Source organism: Poecile atricapillus, chromosome 1, assembly GCF_030490865.1.
Source record: "Poecile atricapillus isolate bPoeAtr1 chromosome 1, bPoeAtr1.hap1, whole genome shotgun sequence".
NCBI lineage: Eukaryota > Metazoa > Chordata > Aves > Passeriformes > Paridae > Poecile > Poecile atricapillus.
In genome coordinates, this window is record NC_081249.1 from 52,342,587 (window position 1) to 52,360,752 (window position 18,166).

The 18,166-nt window shown below is 34.8% G+C and overlaps 1 pseudogene; it reads right to left on the reverse strand.

The window, feature by feature from the left end:
* LOC131576404 (uncharacterized) overlaps positions 1 to 17,648 on the reverse strand; it is a 31,586-nt pseudogene extending 13,938 nt beyond the window's left edge.
* Positions 17,649 to 18,166: the final 518 nt, after the last annotated feature.

An 18,166-nucleotide genomic window follows, 5' to 3' on the forward strand; every position in this document is an offset into this window, starting at 1 on the left:
TTCCTTGGCACAATTCTGGCTGGATGTCTGGGCCCAGAGAGTGGTTGCTGGCTGGTGGTGTTCCCCAGGGCTCAGTATTAGGGACAATGCTAAAGTCTCTATCAATGATTTAGATAGAGGGATGTAAGTTTAGGTGGGAGTGTTGATCTGCTGAAGAGGGAGAAGTCTCTCAGAGGTCTTGACAAACTGGAACAATGGGCTAAGGATCTAATTTCAGGATGGGCTTCACTGTTACAGGAACTGAGAGTGCTCACAATTATCTGGTATTGAAATGAAAAGGACTGAAAATTAGTATTTTAGTAACTAAGATATTTCTGTACTCATGAATTAAACAGTGGCAGGGAATCTTCTCAGGCTGAAATTTGACCATCTATCCAGCTTGTTCATAAAAGAGCCTTTAGTATGCATTTTGTTCAGGGGAAAAATACAGAACTACGCATGGGCCATGGAGAAACTTCATCATTTGTTGTTTTGTAAATTCAGAGCTTAGGACCATCAGTATAGACTGTTCTACTCCAGTTTGTCTTGGTGCTAGCTAAGTTTGCTAGCATACATGCAACCCAGACAGTTTCCCTGATGTTAATTAATGAGGGTAGGTTTTTAAGATATTCTTTGTGTTTTATTTTAGTTTCAAACTCATCAAGATAGACATTGTGTATCCCAATAATAACATCAAAATCTTTCCTTGTATTTTACAGGATTTCAAAGTGAAATATCCAGGTTTATGTCCAAGCTTCTTTGTAAATTGGAGTCATTGCTAAGCAAAAGCTTATGACAAGGAACAGTTTAATAGTCTAGTAATGAATTATTTCCTTTACTCCTTCAAATAGAAAGTCTGCTGTTAAAGAGGTTTTTCTCATGGTTTACTAAATGAGGACCAGGTATTAATTTTTATCCTTTTCCTGGTTTAAGTTAGAGCAAATATTGTACCTCCAGAAGGCTATTAATATCCTTAACCCATCTAGGATAGCTAGAAAACACCTTGGCAAGCTTCTATTATTTTATTTGTGTTCTTTTTGTTACTTTAATTTTTTTCAGACAAATTTAGTTTTCTCTCTTTTGGGAAAACTAATGTTTTAAAAAGGAGATATCAAATTGACAGCATTAGTAACTGGGGCAGAATAGACTTCATCTGATTATCAAGATTCAATGACAGCATTATCGAGATGACACAAAATGCTTGGATCAAAAAAAAACCCATATAACATTCTCAGTATAGTTCTGAACATGGAAAATACTTTTTCAGTAACAAATTATGTACCTCCTTGGGTAGTTCTCTAAGGGACTACATGATAATGCATGCATAGTCTTGCTGAAATCTTGAAGCATGTACAATATGTTGAGAAATATGTAACTTGGAAAACAGGAACAGCAAATCCAGGCGAAATGCTGTTTTTACATAATTTATTAGATCCCTTTATTTTTCTCTTCTTCCAGTGGCTTGGATCTGTGTCACCTTAATATCTTCTGTGATATCACCTCTAAATTACAGTGCAATGAGATAAGTCATGCCATCAATGGTACATTATGCCTGTCTGACAGGTTGCCTTAGAGGCTTTAGAGCTGAAATCCAAACAGCATTCTAAAGTGAGATTTTTTTTTCCCTATGAGGTCCTTGAAGACAAAAAACAAACACCCCGCCCATAGATAACTTATGGTCTTAGTACAATTCTGCAGCATGCTGTCTAGCGCATGTGTGTATTTACCATGCATACTGGTCCTGCTTGTACATGCCATACACAGAGAGCTATCCTAAAAGAGTCACTGATTGCATGGATAGAAAATCTCATCTTGAGGGAGATTCTAGGGAGTATTTGAGGCTTACATCTGTTGCTTACATGATTTCCTACTAAAAGTGAAGGAAGGTATGTAATTCTAGTGCCTGAAAATGGTGGCATCTTAGATATTACATACAAACATGTGGCTAATACCTGCCAGCTGCAGAATTCCCAATTCTCCTGAAGGCCTTGTGTCATATATACCAGCCCCATGCGTGTGTTGCATGCAGTTTAGTAATTTAAATGGTGCTACATGACATATGACTGCATGACACTACCCAAATTGTTCCCTTGATTTGCTATGTGAATTAATCTTGAATTGCAGACATGAAATCAACATAAAGTTACAAAACCTGTGGGAAGAAGAGCATTCAAGCAGAGACAGGTAATATTCTAAAGTTCCACAAGCTCCTTTTGGTTTGTAAAAGCCTGCCAAAACTTGAATATGTTAAAAAAATGTTATCTCAGCCCTGTAAGGCAGGAGAGCAGGTTGAAAATCTCAGTGGCAGTCTCCTCTAAAATGTCTTAACATATCAAACTTAGCCTGACTGCTGCCAGCATGGTTGTATTTATTTCTTTTTTTGCTAAAAATGCTGTACTGACAGACTCACTTTCCTCTTTCTGCTGTTATCAGAAGCAGAAGCAACAAATATTTTTATCTTCCTCTATTCTTCTTTACACTCCCCAAAAGGCCAGAATATGTCTTTTATCAACTGTTTCCTTTACCTGTTCTCTCTTTTTTGGCTTCCGATTTTTTCTTTGACCTATTGGATCTTTCACTGGTAGTCCTTGTCAGTTATCACTCATTTTAGCAGCTAAAATTTGTTTTGTAGTACTGTCTTCATTGTGTCAATTGTCATCTGCTCAATCCCATAAAAATGTGTGGTATAAGCACAGGATTTTGCCTGTTAATCACCCCACACAAGGGAGTGCTGTTTAAATTGGTACTACAATGGAAGAGACACATATGTACAAATGCTGAATCTATGCAGCTGCAGGTGAAGCAGTGTTGATTAATATTAATTTGCCTTCCTATTCAAACTGTTACTATAGTCAACTCCATCAATCCAGTATTTAATATCTTCTTAAGAAGGAAAATGAATTAAATTTCAATGCATGTGCAGTAAAAAGAAATTTATTTTTTTTTCTATTACAAAATTTTGCTATAACACAAAGCATAGAAGGGTCAGTTTGTCTCTGGGCAATTATCTTAAAGGAAATAGTAACACAACTTAGCAGATAAAACCTTCTAGGCCATCAGGATCTGTCTTGACTTCATTTGCTGTCTGCACTGGACACAGATCCTGGTCCACTCACAAGAGCAGCTCATGTGGCTGCAATTACAACTGAAATACAGACAGACATCTGGACAACTTATGAACATCTGAACACATTTGATGCAAGCCTAAATGTTTAACAATCATTTTTATGAAGAGTTTGTGATTTGTTTTTCGTAATAATCATGATGATCTGTAATACAACGGGTGTGCCACGTAAATTGCAAAATCCTATTATTACAGAAATTAAACAGAATAATTAAGACCTTTTATTTTATATTTTGATATTGAAATAGGAAGAAACTAAATATAGAAGAATGACAGTTTATGAATATAATTTCACGGTATAAAAGATGCAGTTTTGACAGTTTTTTATAAAATTAATATTTACAAAAATCATTTCTTCCTGCTCATAACTGCTGTATAGTAGCACAAAGGTATAATATTGTGTAACTGTGTGAATGCAGTGAATTCATTGCATATAAATATACCTGCATAACAAAATTCCTCTGTTCAAGTGATAGGTATTTATTCAGCTGCATTTTTCTTCATTTTACAAAGGACAGGAATTTCAAATTACATACATAGCATAAATTTATAGGTTTAGAACATCTTTATATTCCACCTGTAACATAGTTTTGAATGCCAGTGTACTGAAAAGCAGAGTCACTAACTGACAAGAAATCATTTGTCAGTTGATAGTTGAAATCCAATAGTTGAATTTCAACGTATTCAAGTCTAATGTTTGCAGCAGACATAGAATCTCTTTTTGCAGAAGTAAGAATACCTGATAATATAACTTTCATTTAAGCAAGAAATGTAAATATCTATTACTACTGATTACACAATGCATCTATTCTTGCTCCTTCTGAATAAATAAAACATGACTGTTACTCAGGATTTTTGACAAGTACTAATTTTTCTGCTGTGCTAATTTTAATTCCTCAACATACTATTTAGGAGGACTAAGAAAAATTAAAAAGTAAAATTTTCTGAAAACTGGGGTATTTATAAAGTGTTTTACATTGAGAACTTTTTACTTATAAATGGCAAATCCCAATAATGTAAAGCTCTTAAACAGAATGTTAAGCTCTTGTTTTGTTTTGTTTTCATACCTTGCACTCCAGATATTTATTTGTTTCTACCAAAAAATTAATGTTAAAATTAAGTGGATCGCAATGATAAACTTTAATATAACTATCCAGTCCCTGAAATGCCAGCCTGCCATACATATCCTAATGAGATTTTCATCATTTGGGAATGTCATAGAGATCCTTATGTCTCTGGATATCAGAACAATTTGTACACAAGCAAGAAATGCAGCACTTATTTATCATGTAAGGTAAACATTACCACATAGGAAACTTAAGAAAAGTGTGTATGTGAAACGCAAAAATCAAATAATGATTTGATGCATTATGGCATTTTTTTCTTGCTATCAACTTTTGTTAGGAATCTGCACATCTGACTTCTTGACTAATAGCGTTGTCATTACGTATAAAACATCACCAAGTTAGGAGATAATGATGTAATCTCAGCCAATACGAAAAAAAATTCCAGAAGACGAGTAGATTTCAAATGCGCATTTTTCTGGATGTTCTAATATACAAGGAAGTCAGCAAAAATGTAGTCAATACAGTCCCAAATATATGGAAGATTGAGACCTAAGTCTTAGAAGTTAGAGAGAAGAAGTTGATGGCCAAATGGATACCTCAGAATATTTTATATAGCACTAAATAAGTACAATAGGCAAATAAATGGTGTTCACCATATCAATACACGCCAGGGGTTCTTTAATGACATCAAATGGAATCACCTTCAAAAGATTGAATGGAGAAACACTTTGATGGGCTACAGAGAAAGAAAAATGCCAAATATTTGCAAATCTTTCAAGTTTAGAACACTGTATTTTGAATGTGGTCTAAATAAATATAAGCAGAGTTTTTTTACATAATAAGGAAAGTTGTGGGCTAAACAGGAAGGTGTCACCAAATAGTGTTGACTACTTAAGAAATTATTAGTGTTTCCCACCCTGAGCCAGAGGTTTCTCCTGTATACAAACCTTTCTTTAGTAACTTAAATTTCTTCAGATTGCCTAAACATTAACATCCAGTACCTTTCAGGATGCTCTGGAGCTAACAAGACACACTGGCATGGATGTTGAGGGGGCAACAAGGACCCTGGAGAGACCCTGGCCTTGCTGCTGCAGCTGCTGAAGGTTGTGTAGTGTGTGGCAGGTGAACTGGGAGGCCACTGGCTGCTCAGGTGAAAGGCAGGATGGCTTCCTCTGGGGATGTTAGCGGTGGTGTCACAGGATTCAAGTAAAGATCAGATGTCTAGCCGTGTTTCAAAAGACAGAAGTGTCCTACGTAACCTCCAGAAGCTTTTACAACTTAATTTGTGTTTAAGAAAAATGAAATAAAATCTTACATTTATACTTAGACAAATAAAAAAATCTATATTTAAAACTTGCATTTTTAATAAAAGTTACATCAATCACATGGAAACCTTTACAGTGCACTTTCTAAATCTCAAATGAGGCCTTGCCAAAGAATTTCAGTTACAATATTTTAAACAGTATTAATTTTGATGTAACTTTGAGGAGGGTGGGGGAAGTGGTGATTTGAGATTGTGCAGTCACCCCACATTAAGCTTCCCCACTTAATAAATTAATTCAACCTATGTGAGAAGTAGATATGAACCATCAAATAACACAATTACTGTGTTTATTCAGAGCATATATCTGTGACTTCAAAAGGGTGTAAGGAAATGGAAAACTAGAATTTGAAGGTCAAATTATTCCACAGAATAACTCCATTGATGCCAGCAGAATTATTATGAGTATGCATTTGCTTTCCTGTCATAAGTGGCATAAGGAAAAGGGAGAAACAATTTTACTGAGCTTCTAAATTAGCTCCATCTCATCTCTCCCATCTATTCTGTCCCAAATTAATTCACCCTGTCTTCCTTTTCTGCAAGTAGCAAGAAATGAAAAACAACCCAAACTACGACCATGCTTCTTGAAACACATTTGTCAGTGGCAATTTTGAATGGAACATTTCCTATCTAAACAGGTAGTTGATTAATTTGTTCATGTTTAAACAAGAACTCTAGAGGCAGAACCAAAAAACATCTTTGTTTTTCAGAGTACAGAACCTGGAATAGACACAGTCCTGATCTAACTGGAGAGGCTAAACAGACATGCAGCCCCATCTGCGTGATATGACAATGGCATCAGTGCCATAAGTGCCATGGAGGAGAGAAAGAGGGGTGAAGAATTCTCAGTTGCTGTTTTCCCTTGCATTGCCTACAGGATCTGAGGATCTGTGTTCAAATTAAATTAAAAGATTAAAATAGTACATTTTGAAGCAATGATAGTTATTGGTATTGATAAAAGGTAAGCTAGGGCAACAGTGAATTTCCACTGAAGATAATTCTGGACAGTTGTCTAGTCTAGTCTACTAGCTCTGTGAATATTACGTGGTGATTAGGCATTTACCTTGGCAAAATAGGTTTGGTGCATTCCTCTTGGTAAGCTTGTTTGTCTCAGTACCAGCACAAAAAAAGACATTTTTTGAATCCACTTTCTTTAGGTTATTCAGTGCTATTGAACTAAAACCTTTGCTGCCAAGAAGAGCCCACACTGTTCCAATGACGAGACCATGTTTTTTTCCTAATGATCTAAAATGTTTTCTTTTTTCACTTACTCCCATAACTTTTTATATGTGTTCTGATGGAATAAAAATATCTACTCAGAAAAAAAAAAAAAGGATTAATTTTTTAGTTATTTTGTTGTGGTTTGTTGCTGTTGTTTTCTTTTTTTTATTTTTTTAATCTATGGACCAATTGTTAAAGTCTATCTAAATATATGGATTTTGGAAGATTGTAATAATATTACTGATGAAAACATACACATAAAAGATATTTAGTAAAATTTTCCCTGTTACTGTTTTTTTCCTTAACCGTGAAGAAAATTACTGCCATATAAGAACTGAAAAGAAAGAAATCATAAATCCAAATACAGAAAAACAAATGAAACTTGAATGTTTAGCATTTTTATCAGAGAAAAGCAGTGCCATAAGAAGTGTGCTGTTATTTAAAAATAAATCTGTGAAGCACCATGCAAGACAAAGCCGAATTGTGTATGCAATTATTTCGTATGTGCAATAGGACTAGTTTTAAAGCTTCATTGGCAATTGTCTGTTTAATTAGGCTTGCAGTACTGCACATCCAAATACCCTGTGTTTAACTCTCACTTGGACTAATAGCTGAAATTGCTCCTGAGGTAGTATTTCCATGTATTTACATTCATGCAATTGCACATTAGTGTGGCTCAAAATGCGTGCTTTAAATGGACATAGCCACAAGACAGTACTCAGTCAAGAGGACAAAATAATCAGCTTGCTTGCTGTTAAGGAAGTGTAAGATTAATCCAGGAGATGTCTGTCACAGTCACTGAGGGTTTTTTTAATTATTTCAATTGGAAAACTTTGAAATTTAAAAAAATATTTTGTTATTGCAGAGTTTTGATTGAAAAGTCAATGTAATTATCCTGGAATAAATGAAATTAAGATGCTTCACATGTTGTTCCTTCGCATATTTTATGTTCACATTCTCTACTTGTTTTGAGACCTGATTAGAATATGTCTTGTACCATTTCCATGACAAAAAGTAATGGTGAGGAATCATAGAAACAATGACTGCTCAATATGGCACATGAAGGAAAGTGTAGAAAAAGACAAAAAATTAAACATGTATTGCATTACTTTTCACAATTCACAAAAAGAAAAAAAAATTAATTTGGAAATTACTGATGGAAAATATAGGTTTTCAATCAACAGCCCTTGAGCTTTTTAAAAAAAAAGAAATCTAAATAGCAGAAATGTGTTCTGAAAAAGATATTTAGAAGAAAGTACATAATTTGTCTATTTTCTCACGTTTAAGGAATTCATCTCCTAAAACCAAATACATTTTAAATGGACTTGCAGTATCATTTTGGTCTAATGAATTCCAGTTGAAGGAAAATAAATCAAAAATTTAAGTGAAGATAATTTTTATACTTTAAAAATATCTCTTTAATTTCATGGCAATGAAGAAATCAATAAGAGTGATTAACTCATGATCATCTCAGATCTCATTTCACACTGCTTATTTTCTGTATATTCTGTATGATTAAAGGAAGCTTACATGCTAAGTATTCATATAGTTGACCTGTATTAACTACTAAGAACTGCCAGTTACTTAGTAGGGAAAAGAAGGAAGGAAGCCTTCTGAAGAGTGGCGAACTTTGTGAATTCTTCCCAAGACATCAACTGGTTACAGTAAAAGCTGTCTTTCTCCAATGTAGACTCCCACACTTGGGAAGGAAAATTATGTGTTTGTGATTTGAAGCTGAAAAGCACTTAAAACTCCTAGTATTGAAGCTCTAGAATTTAGCTGAGTTGGCTTCTAATTATTATGCACTTCTTATCTGACAGTACTAAAAACATTAAAGAAGAAGCAAACTCTCCATCTGTGAAGACAGTCTGCATGAAAAAGATTTCTTGTTTGGTTATAGCTGATACTGGTTCTGTGATTTTCTGCATTTAGAAGACTTAAATTTAATGACTGCCATTAAGCATAAATGCTGCAGTAGTTAATCCCATGCTCAAACTGGAAATATATCTAGCATTTGTGGGTACTGAATGAATAATATTCTTCTACATAGGCTCCCAGACTGTATCTATAAAAGTATTTTTGGTAGAAGGCAAATGTGTCTGTCCGTATTTTATCAGTTAAATCAATACGTATACATTTTATCAGTGATATAAATACTGTTTATACATGCACACACAGTCACTTCTCACTAGGTGATACAGAGCTCAATAAAGGAACTGGAAGTGGTACCTTAAATTTTACAAGTGGTCTTCTGACAAGCCCATTTTTTAATTTATACACTGAAGGATAATCAAGACTAATTCAGGCTGTAATTATTCAGTACAATGTCTGAAATAGATATTAACTTTCACAAAAGTTTTATTTTTAGTAACCTCTGTTTAATCTGTTTAACAAAAGCAGCAGAACACACTTTGTACTATGCTATGCAGTAGAAGCTGATACCAGAAATACTATAGATACTAAGGAGTTTTATTAAAAGTAATGTAAGAAACAGAGAGACTGTGGATTAAAGGACACTGCTCTGTTTGGTCACTTTTCTGTTTAACATCTACTTTTCTTGGTGCAGGCATGTAAAACCTCCCAAAACTTAAGACTTTTAATGAGAAAAATCTCCCTGTCTCCCTGTGGAAAATAAGAAAAGTGTTTGGGTACTCTGTCTGATGTAAAGAAGGGGTATTTATTTTTCCTGCAGATGTGTTTCAGTTGTAATTTCAGCAACAGTTTCTTAGAGCTCCTTGCTTTCAGTATTTCTTGCAAGTTTTTCTTAGAGGGAGATAATAATAACAGTAAATCCTGGTTTAGATATCAAAGTGTAAATATACCTAACTACATATCATCTTATTTAAAGAATGTGGTTCTCATTGTTTGTATTAAACACACTAATTATGATTATTTTTAGATTTGGTGCAAGTTAATTTCCCTTAAATCTATCCAGTGTACTGCCCTTCTTGTGCTGGGAATTTTCCTTTTTTTTTTCCTTCCAATTCCATTTTAAAACAAAATAAAATATCAGCAGGGGTTTTTCTGGGTTTTGGGTTTTTTTTAATAGCACAAGGGAAATCTAGCCATGCATATTTCTTTTATATTTTATTTCATATTTTCTTTCATATTTTCTTTTTCTCAGTTTGAGATGCATCCTAAAGGAAATTTTTATCTTTCTGCTGGAGAATATGTCATTTTTGTCTGAATTTCAAAAGTCATAATGAGATTGGTATTCAATGAAAAGGCATTTTATAAAACCTCTCACTCACAGTAATGTTTTTACTCTCCTTAGTAGTGTCCCTGCTGAATAAATCATATTTCTAAGCTGATTTTACTGGTTACTAATGCTTATAAAATGAAAGTACTGATGGATAACAGTGTTATTCAGTATTCCCATGATCATTTCAGGAAATTTTTTGACTAGACAAGAATCATACAACACAGGAGATAGACATGACATACCTTTGCAAGGTACATATTAAACGCTATTATTATATCTGAGACAATCACATTGTTATTTTAGGTTTTATTTTACTATTTTTATTTTTTATAAATTTAAGAAAAGAGTTGATATTATTATCATCTGAGCCCTTTGCTTAAAGTGTCAATTATATTACAGTTCTAAAAGTATTTCCATTACAATAATGTCAGCAACCTGTTAGGTGATATCAAAACAAGTTAGAAAAAATCCCCTAATTTTAAATATTTCTGTTCTTGATCACTTTCAATTATTTGATTAGTTAGTAGAAAAGTACAGCAAAATAGAGAACTCAGTAAATGTAAGAATGCAAAGAGAGAGATATCTCTGCAAAGAGAATGTAGACCCCTAATTTTACTGAGCAGTCTGTTTAGCTCTGATATTGAATTATAAAAATCAATTAGAATCCTTCATAGCTTTGACTTTCCAGTTTAGTAAAAATTTTCTTTATATAGCCAGCCCAAATGAAAATACATAAAAGAAAGGACATAAAAGAAAGGAAAACAATGTAGTATCCCCTTTCTTTTAATATTTCAAAAGTAGTTGTCACTGACTTATGTGCTACATAGTTCCATTTTCATCCCTTGAAATATGATGGCTGAATTCCATTTTAGCAGAGATGAATTTTGTATTCCTCTATTTCATTAAGTTTGTGGCCTCAATAAAGTTCCAACTTAACACTGTAGTAGAAGTAGGTTTAGACATGCACCCTGTAGAGAGGTCATTCTTATTCTATGAAGCTCAATGTTTATTCCAACAAAAGCTTTGCTTATGCTGTTTTAACAAGAAAAAGAGATGATATTTCAAGTGCTTGCTTGGAAGGAGTCATTGCAACATAGTTTGGAAGAAGGTTGCTAATACTGACTTGCAAATTGAATAGTGTCAGCATCATAACACATTTATCAAGGAATGCAAAAATAAAATCCATGGAATTAATACTGATAATATTCACAGAGTTCATAGAATAGTAGCAGTATCATTTGTAACATATATCCAAAACCTGTCTCCTTGGAAACATCAGTTATGATAAAGTACCTGAAATTAATAATGTAACATTTCAGGTTAAGTATTCCTGTAACTTAAAACTGTTCAATTCACAGGCAAGATAGGCACAGTTTAAAGGACTGCCTTAACACACAATAACTCCTAAACTTGGCCTAAGGGAACACTTCATGATTTCACTTTTATAGTAGCAATTGTTATGCCATCAACTACTAGTTATGTGTGTATATTAGAAGAACAAATAAAATCTGGTTTTATATAGATTTGTACATATTATTTATGTTGCCCTTCAGGGGTTCATTTGACAGGACATCTACTGCTCCAGGAAGACAAAAATCTCCTTTATCTGAGGTACCAGGTCTACCACTCCCTTGCCAATGGCCAAGTTGCTTCAGCAACTCCTAGATGGCACCATGTGCAATGCTCCTTAAGACTGCAGGAAATAACTGTTCTCACTTAGAAGCTCTGATACCACATGATCCTAAATATTGTCCTGAAAAACTCTACCTGTTGCTGCTGTATCCATAAGGATGAGGATAGCTTAGACATGAGAATGATTGGATATTTGTCTTTAACAGGCATACAATGAATTATATTTGTTATAGGCTGCTTGAAGCTATTTCACAAATTTAGAGTGACCCCATGACCTGTGGAGCAGCAGCATCTAGTTCATTGAACAAAAGAGAGTGTTTTCATTTTGGTGCAACCAGGAATTGTGCCACTTGGCGAGACAGTCCATCTTAGAAACTAAATTACCCAGATGGGCACAGCTGTATTATTCATCCTTCATCACAACTCCCCAAATTCAAGGACAGGTCAGAAAGACAATTGTGTGTTTTGAGAGAAATAAATTTAAAGTGCTGATGACAGTTACCTAGTGATGACAGAAATACTCCTTCTATTGTGTTTTTACTTGTTTAAATTTGGGGACTGCTAACAGGGTCTTTTTTGGGGGAGGTTATTGTATTTAAGTGGTTTATTTATTGGTTTCTTGTTTTGGGGCTTATTTTAGAACAGTCCCACTATATTATTCTTCTCCCTGTCCCAAATGCTCTCATATCTATTTTGGGTTTTTTCCCACTCATGGTGACATGCACTGCATCATCTGCTAGTATGAAAATTGGAACAAATAGCCTTTGATGGCAGAGCCACAGCATAAGCGAAAGTTTTGTGTAATCTTTTAGACTATTCTTCACATTTTACATTTCTGTCATGACAGCTTCATTTAAACCTCATGCAAGCTTAGGGGAAAATGGAAATAGGTTATCTTTATTTTTAAATGATGTGACAGGACTAAAATCAAGGAATGCCTTCCTTGACTGCAAAATCATATTTTCAAGAAAACTTTTTTTTTATTACAGCAATATCAGCTATATGTAGAAAGTTTGAGATGTCATTTCAATTAGATGAATGAAAAATTAAATATAAGACATTCCCTAGCTGTCAGTATTTACTTGAAATTCAAGCTTTCTGTGCAACTTGTCTGTATGTTCAACTTTCTGTTACAAAATGTACATAATGCTTACAATATTTTTTATTCCCTTGAATGAACAAAGATATATAAATTATAGCATTATACCAATGGGACTGGTAGGAAATATAAGAAGAAGATTAATCCTAACATGCTCTCCATATTAATGAATTTCATGGTGTATGTTGGAATATTTAACACGCCATGCTCAGGGTCAGATACAAAGAACATAATTTCCTACCAGCAGGTTTCCAAGGGAAAAAAAATAGTGTAGGTTGGTTTGATCTAATTTAAGTTTCATAGTGCACTTGTAAATTAGTCTAAATTCAACCTGGAATATTGCTGACAAATTAAAATCTGGAATTTAAATAAGTTTGTAGCTATTCAGTATGAGATATTGCATCTGTGATATTTCATTAGTAAGTGGAAATGTTGTAATACGTAGTAAGGGAGGACAGTTATATCTTTTGCTTTATGAATCAGATATCTTCCTATGTAGTAGAATTTCAGCTTGATTAATAGATAAGTCTTGTTTTAAGTTGTTTACATGCAGTAACATTTATAGGGAAATATATTTATAGAAAAGCAGCAAACTCATCAGGAAACAGTGTGGTTTGTACTATATTAACTGCAAATACTTTGTTTTTCTCCACTAAAATTAAAGAGAAATTCTCACCCCAATCTCTTACTGCTTGGATAAGATATTTTTTCACCACTTAAACTCTGAAATTATGAGTGAAAAGGAGAAAATAAAATCATATATTTTGAAGGAAAAATCCTACTGTAATATAAATAATAATAAATTCTGATTAGACACTATTGCAGGACAGAAAAAAATAAATCATGACCTTTCAACTGCTAGTAATGCATTCGATGGATTTACTCCAACCTAAATACTCCAAAGCTGACACCGAAATTCTATTTTAAAACTCGCTGTCTCCAATGAAGGCAATTGTTTTATTCCAGATTTATTTTCTTGCAAGAAGAAAAGACCTATTACAAACTTCACAGGCAAGGCATTAATTTGGCCCTCATATGATACAATGTCAAATAGAAATGTGCAATTTTAAAATAAAACAGCTACCTTCCAAATAATGCACTTTGTCTGTGTCTACCTTGTCAAGGTGTGACAAGCAAGTGTGCTATCAGCAGGTGTAAGATTACAGAACAAAGATTATATTACTGAACAAGATATGAGCAAACTGTTTCAAATAAGATAACATACATAGATAGATTCTGGTTGAAAACTCAATGGGATTTGTTACAGTCTTCTTGGATATCCTGGACTAGAAAGTCATTGGATCATTGTATAAAGATCTGTTTTTCTGGAACAGAAAATTGAGATCTGTTATTCTGTTTTTGCTGAATTCGAGAAGGCTTTCTAGATCTGCACTCAGATGAGAGGTCAGCCTTCTATATGTTTTGTGGAGGTGCTTCCAATCACATCCCTTCTCACCTCAAAGGCACACTTACATGGTCTTCCACCCTTCTACAAGGTCTAGGAAAGACAGATAGAAAGTCACCAGTCTCAAGCATTGTGATGCCCTGAAAACTCCATGACCTTCCCTTCCATGGAGATGCCTCCATTTTCAGGTTACCATTTGCCTAGGCCTTTCCTTCTCCATCTGAGAAGCCTATTCAGAGGCACAATGTGTGATCAGCCTCCTAACTGGTCATCTCTTTATTAACTGCAGGTCTCCGGATGTGCCATTTCTTCATAATCTAGGTGTTTCCAAATCCTGAAGTAAATACTATCTAAAAACTCAAAACCTTATCCCTGTATTTTTAAGGCAACGAAACCCATGTGAATTAACAGTCTACAGAAATTGTATCAGTGGTAATTCAGTGAACCTTCCTGCCCCGACACATAAAGTATTAAAACCTTCAGTGAAAAAGACTGAAATTCTGCTTACAAATGTTGGTAGTTTATTCTCTCACCTCTGTGTTTCTTCCTAATAAATGCAGGTGGTGCCTTTCATGCTAATGGGAAGGTTTCATTTTAATGGTTTATGCTTAACAAAGTTGTATATGAAACAAGTTTTTGTTACAAGAAGAGTTAAATATTTCAAATTTTGGTCTAACAGTAACTTCACATATAAAATTTTCTTATTTGGGGAAGTTAGAGTATTTTATTTTCTTTAATTGCTTTAGACGAAAACAGTAAACAAGTTATATTGAAAATAGTTATGAAGTCTCTGTTGCATTCATTAAAAATAATGATAAATTAAGAAATCCCATTTTATAAGTTGCACATAATATTCGTAAAATTTATTTACTATTTATTTACTATTACTAACATCTCTGAAAATTTGACCACATATATTTTTATCCATTTCAACCTTGATAAATTTCCTGTTTCTGAACATAAAAGTAATCTGGCTGATGTTTATATATCTTTTGTATTTTATCTAGGTGTTCAATATCAGGTCCTATACAATTTTTGTGCAGTTCCATTTTCCCATTTGTGCTACTTTTTTGATCTATCTGGCTCATAGGAAATTCTATGCATATCACAGGTATACACTTCAGAGTCTTGAAGTATTCTAACGGAGATTTTGCTTTAACAAGGCCAGAAGCACCTATCCCAGTAGTACTGTAGTAAGAGTAACAGTCTTGTATCCATAGTGAAATAGCTCACTAATGTATTGAACATCTGCTCCATTGCAGGTTTACACTTTTTTCTTTGTTTTGAATAAAAAACCTTAAGACTAGTAAATGTATGAAAAATTAGACCTAAAGTTCAATAAATCTGTTGTGACTACCATGTAAGGTTTGGAATCTGAGAAGCATGCTCTCAAAGATTACCATGTCTTTGCTATCCTTATGATTAATACATATGATTTTCCTGGCAAATATTTATTTATCACGCAATTGAGAACATTTAGGAATTGCAAATAGAATATGGTGCCTGAATGTGAATAATGTGTAGGTATATATATTTAAGAATTATTTCCTTGTGTTAGGAACTGGGTCCGAACCTTAATCTAACACTGAGTTATAGCGCATGGTCTCCACACAACTTTGCTTAGATCTATGGAAAGGTTGGGGAAGAAACATAGGTAAATTTGGGAGATGGTAGGATATAATAGAATAGTGAACTCTGTCTTTAATTAAAATGCCATAATTTATTTCACAGTGACTATCTGATACTTCTAAGATATTTCCTTCAGCTACTGTTTTGCTTGGAGCTGACTCAGGGAATACAATACATAGGAAAATCATGACAAATCATATGATAATCAAAAGACTAAATTTCATAGTGGAAGATATTTTCCTTGTGGTTTGTTTTGGGGTTTTTTTTCCATATTCACCAATTTTCTCCCCTTGAAAACAAATATAATAGAATCATTCAATGGTTTGGAGTGGAAAGTATCCCTAAAGACCACCTAAACCAAAGGTTCTGCTATGGCCAAAGAAATCTTTTAGTAAAACAGGTTGCCCAAAGCCCTGTCCAATCTTCAACACTTCCAAGCACAGAGCTTCTCTGTGGAACATCTTCCATTGTCTCACCAACCTTATCAAATTTCTTCCTCATAGTGAATCTAAATCTTTCCTCTTGCAGTTTAAAAACATTGCTTCTCCTCTCAGTCAAATTTATGTTTGTGCTCTTTTTAAAATGGCAAACAGTCTTTAATCACTTGCTGAGGGTAACTCTCATCCCCTCCATCCAGCTCACTGGTGACATTCCCAACTGTATTTTGCAGCTTATTTCATCAAACACATAAGAAATTTGCACTCTTATGCAAATTTCTTTTTTTGCATAAGAAAAAAAGAATTTTTTTTCTTTTACATGTAAAGAATTCTTATAATTTATAATTTTCGAGGTGACATGATAATCTGAAAAAAAATTCTTATTCTTACTTCTTTCATCCTCTGTTATGCTGTTGTTTGGATGGATAAGAGATGGTTAGTTGTTTATGAAAGGGATTTTCTCCTTAAAGTTGCCTACTCCATTGTTGTGTTTCTAATTTATCTTACTCTTTTCCTTTTATTTTATTTTCTTTTATTCTATTTTTTGCTTATGACTATTCCCTTCACAGGCATATAAGCACTCTTCTCCCTGATGTAAAGAGACTAAGAATTCATGAATCAGTGGAGGCAGTCTGCCTAATTTCTTGCAGTGCTCTGAAGATCTTTGGTTCTCTCAAAACATAGCAACTTCCGGATCTATGCAGGAGAGAATTTTTACAGTGTAACCAACTTAATGATTTTGTATTGTTTATGTTTTTATTAATTTGGATTACATTTTCAAGGACTTACAATACACTTCCACCAAATACACAAATACACAACTTTGTTTTTTAAAAAATACAAACCAAAAATTTATGATAATATTTTGAAGATTTTCACATTGAAATGAAAAGCAATTCATAAGACTGCAATTTTTTTTTTTTTTTTCATTTTCTTGGACTTCATTTTTCTTTTTTATTTTTCCAAAGAGGAGAAATTTCAAAGTTTCTTAACTATTAGTCTTCAGTCCATAACTTACATACTTTTTGGCTCCTTAAGAAAGAAAAAAAATTGGGAAATAAATATTGCAACACAACAATCACTGAAAAAATGCTACTGGTCTAACAAGGAAAATAAGACAGCAAAAACCAGTAAATCAAATCTGCACTAGTCTGACACAGAAACAATGACTTAACTCACATAACTAATTTCTTCTCTTTTAATAATTTATAATTAATCCTATTATTACCTATTCGCACTAACTTTGAAGAAGATATTTTTAAATGTGAGCTCCTCCTGTTAATGTTCTCAGAGCATTTGCAATCCTATCAGTTATATATTAATTTTTTCCCATCCTATGCACTGTGTGAGGGAATTCAGTTTGGTCTGGGATTGAATTACTGAACGTCGTCGCGTTGAGGAACACCCTTATGGCTCTGGGCCTGTCCTGCAAACTCCCGACACTCTTCTTTCTCCCACAGAGAGAGAGAGGACCAGCACCTGGCGGAGACAGCGGCGTTCCTGCACAGGGACTCAGCGCTGACAGCCGCCATGTGCGACAGGGAGCAGGAGGGCCCTGACAGCAGGGAGCCAGGTGAGTGCAAAGCAGCCCTCCCACAGCCTGGCCCGCGGCCTGTTGGGGTGGCCAGCGTGGGACGCAGAGCAGAGGCTCAGGGGAGGCAGGAGCTATTCAGCCAGGGTGGCGCTGGAAGCCTCCTTCCTCCCCAAGTGGGGCTCAGCTGGGCCAGGGGGCAGCTGTTGGGACCCCCGTGCCCGCAATGGCCACTGCTCTCCAAGACCTCCAGCCCTGCCCATCAGCCAGGCACACAGGCAGGGACAGAGTGGCCCTTGGGGCCAGTGCTGTGGGCTGAGGTGCTCACGCCCGCTGCCACTGGCTCTGTCCCCTGCAGCATGCATGCTGTGTCATTGAGCAGAAGCCGACCTCTGCGCTTCCCCAGGCACTGGCAGGTGCCCCTGTGCTGCTCCTGCGCTGCCCAGGGCCCCCATGGGTGTTACTCGTGCCTGACAGCAACCAGAACCAGCGGGGAGTGTGACAGCTCTGCTGCTCTGG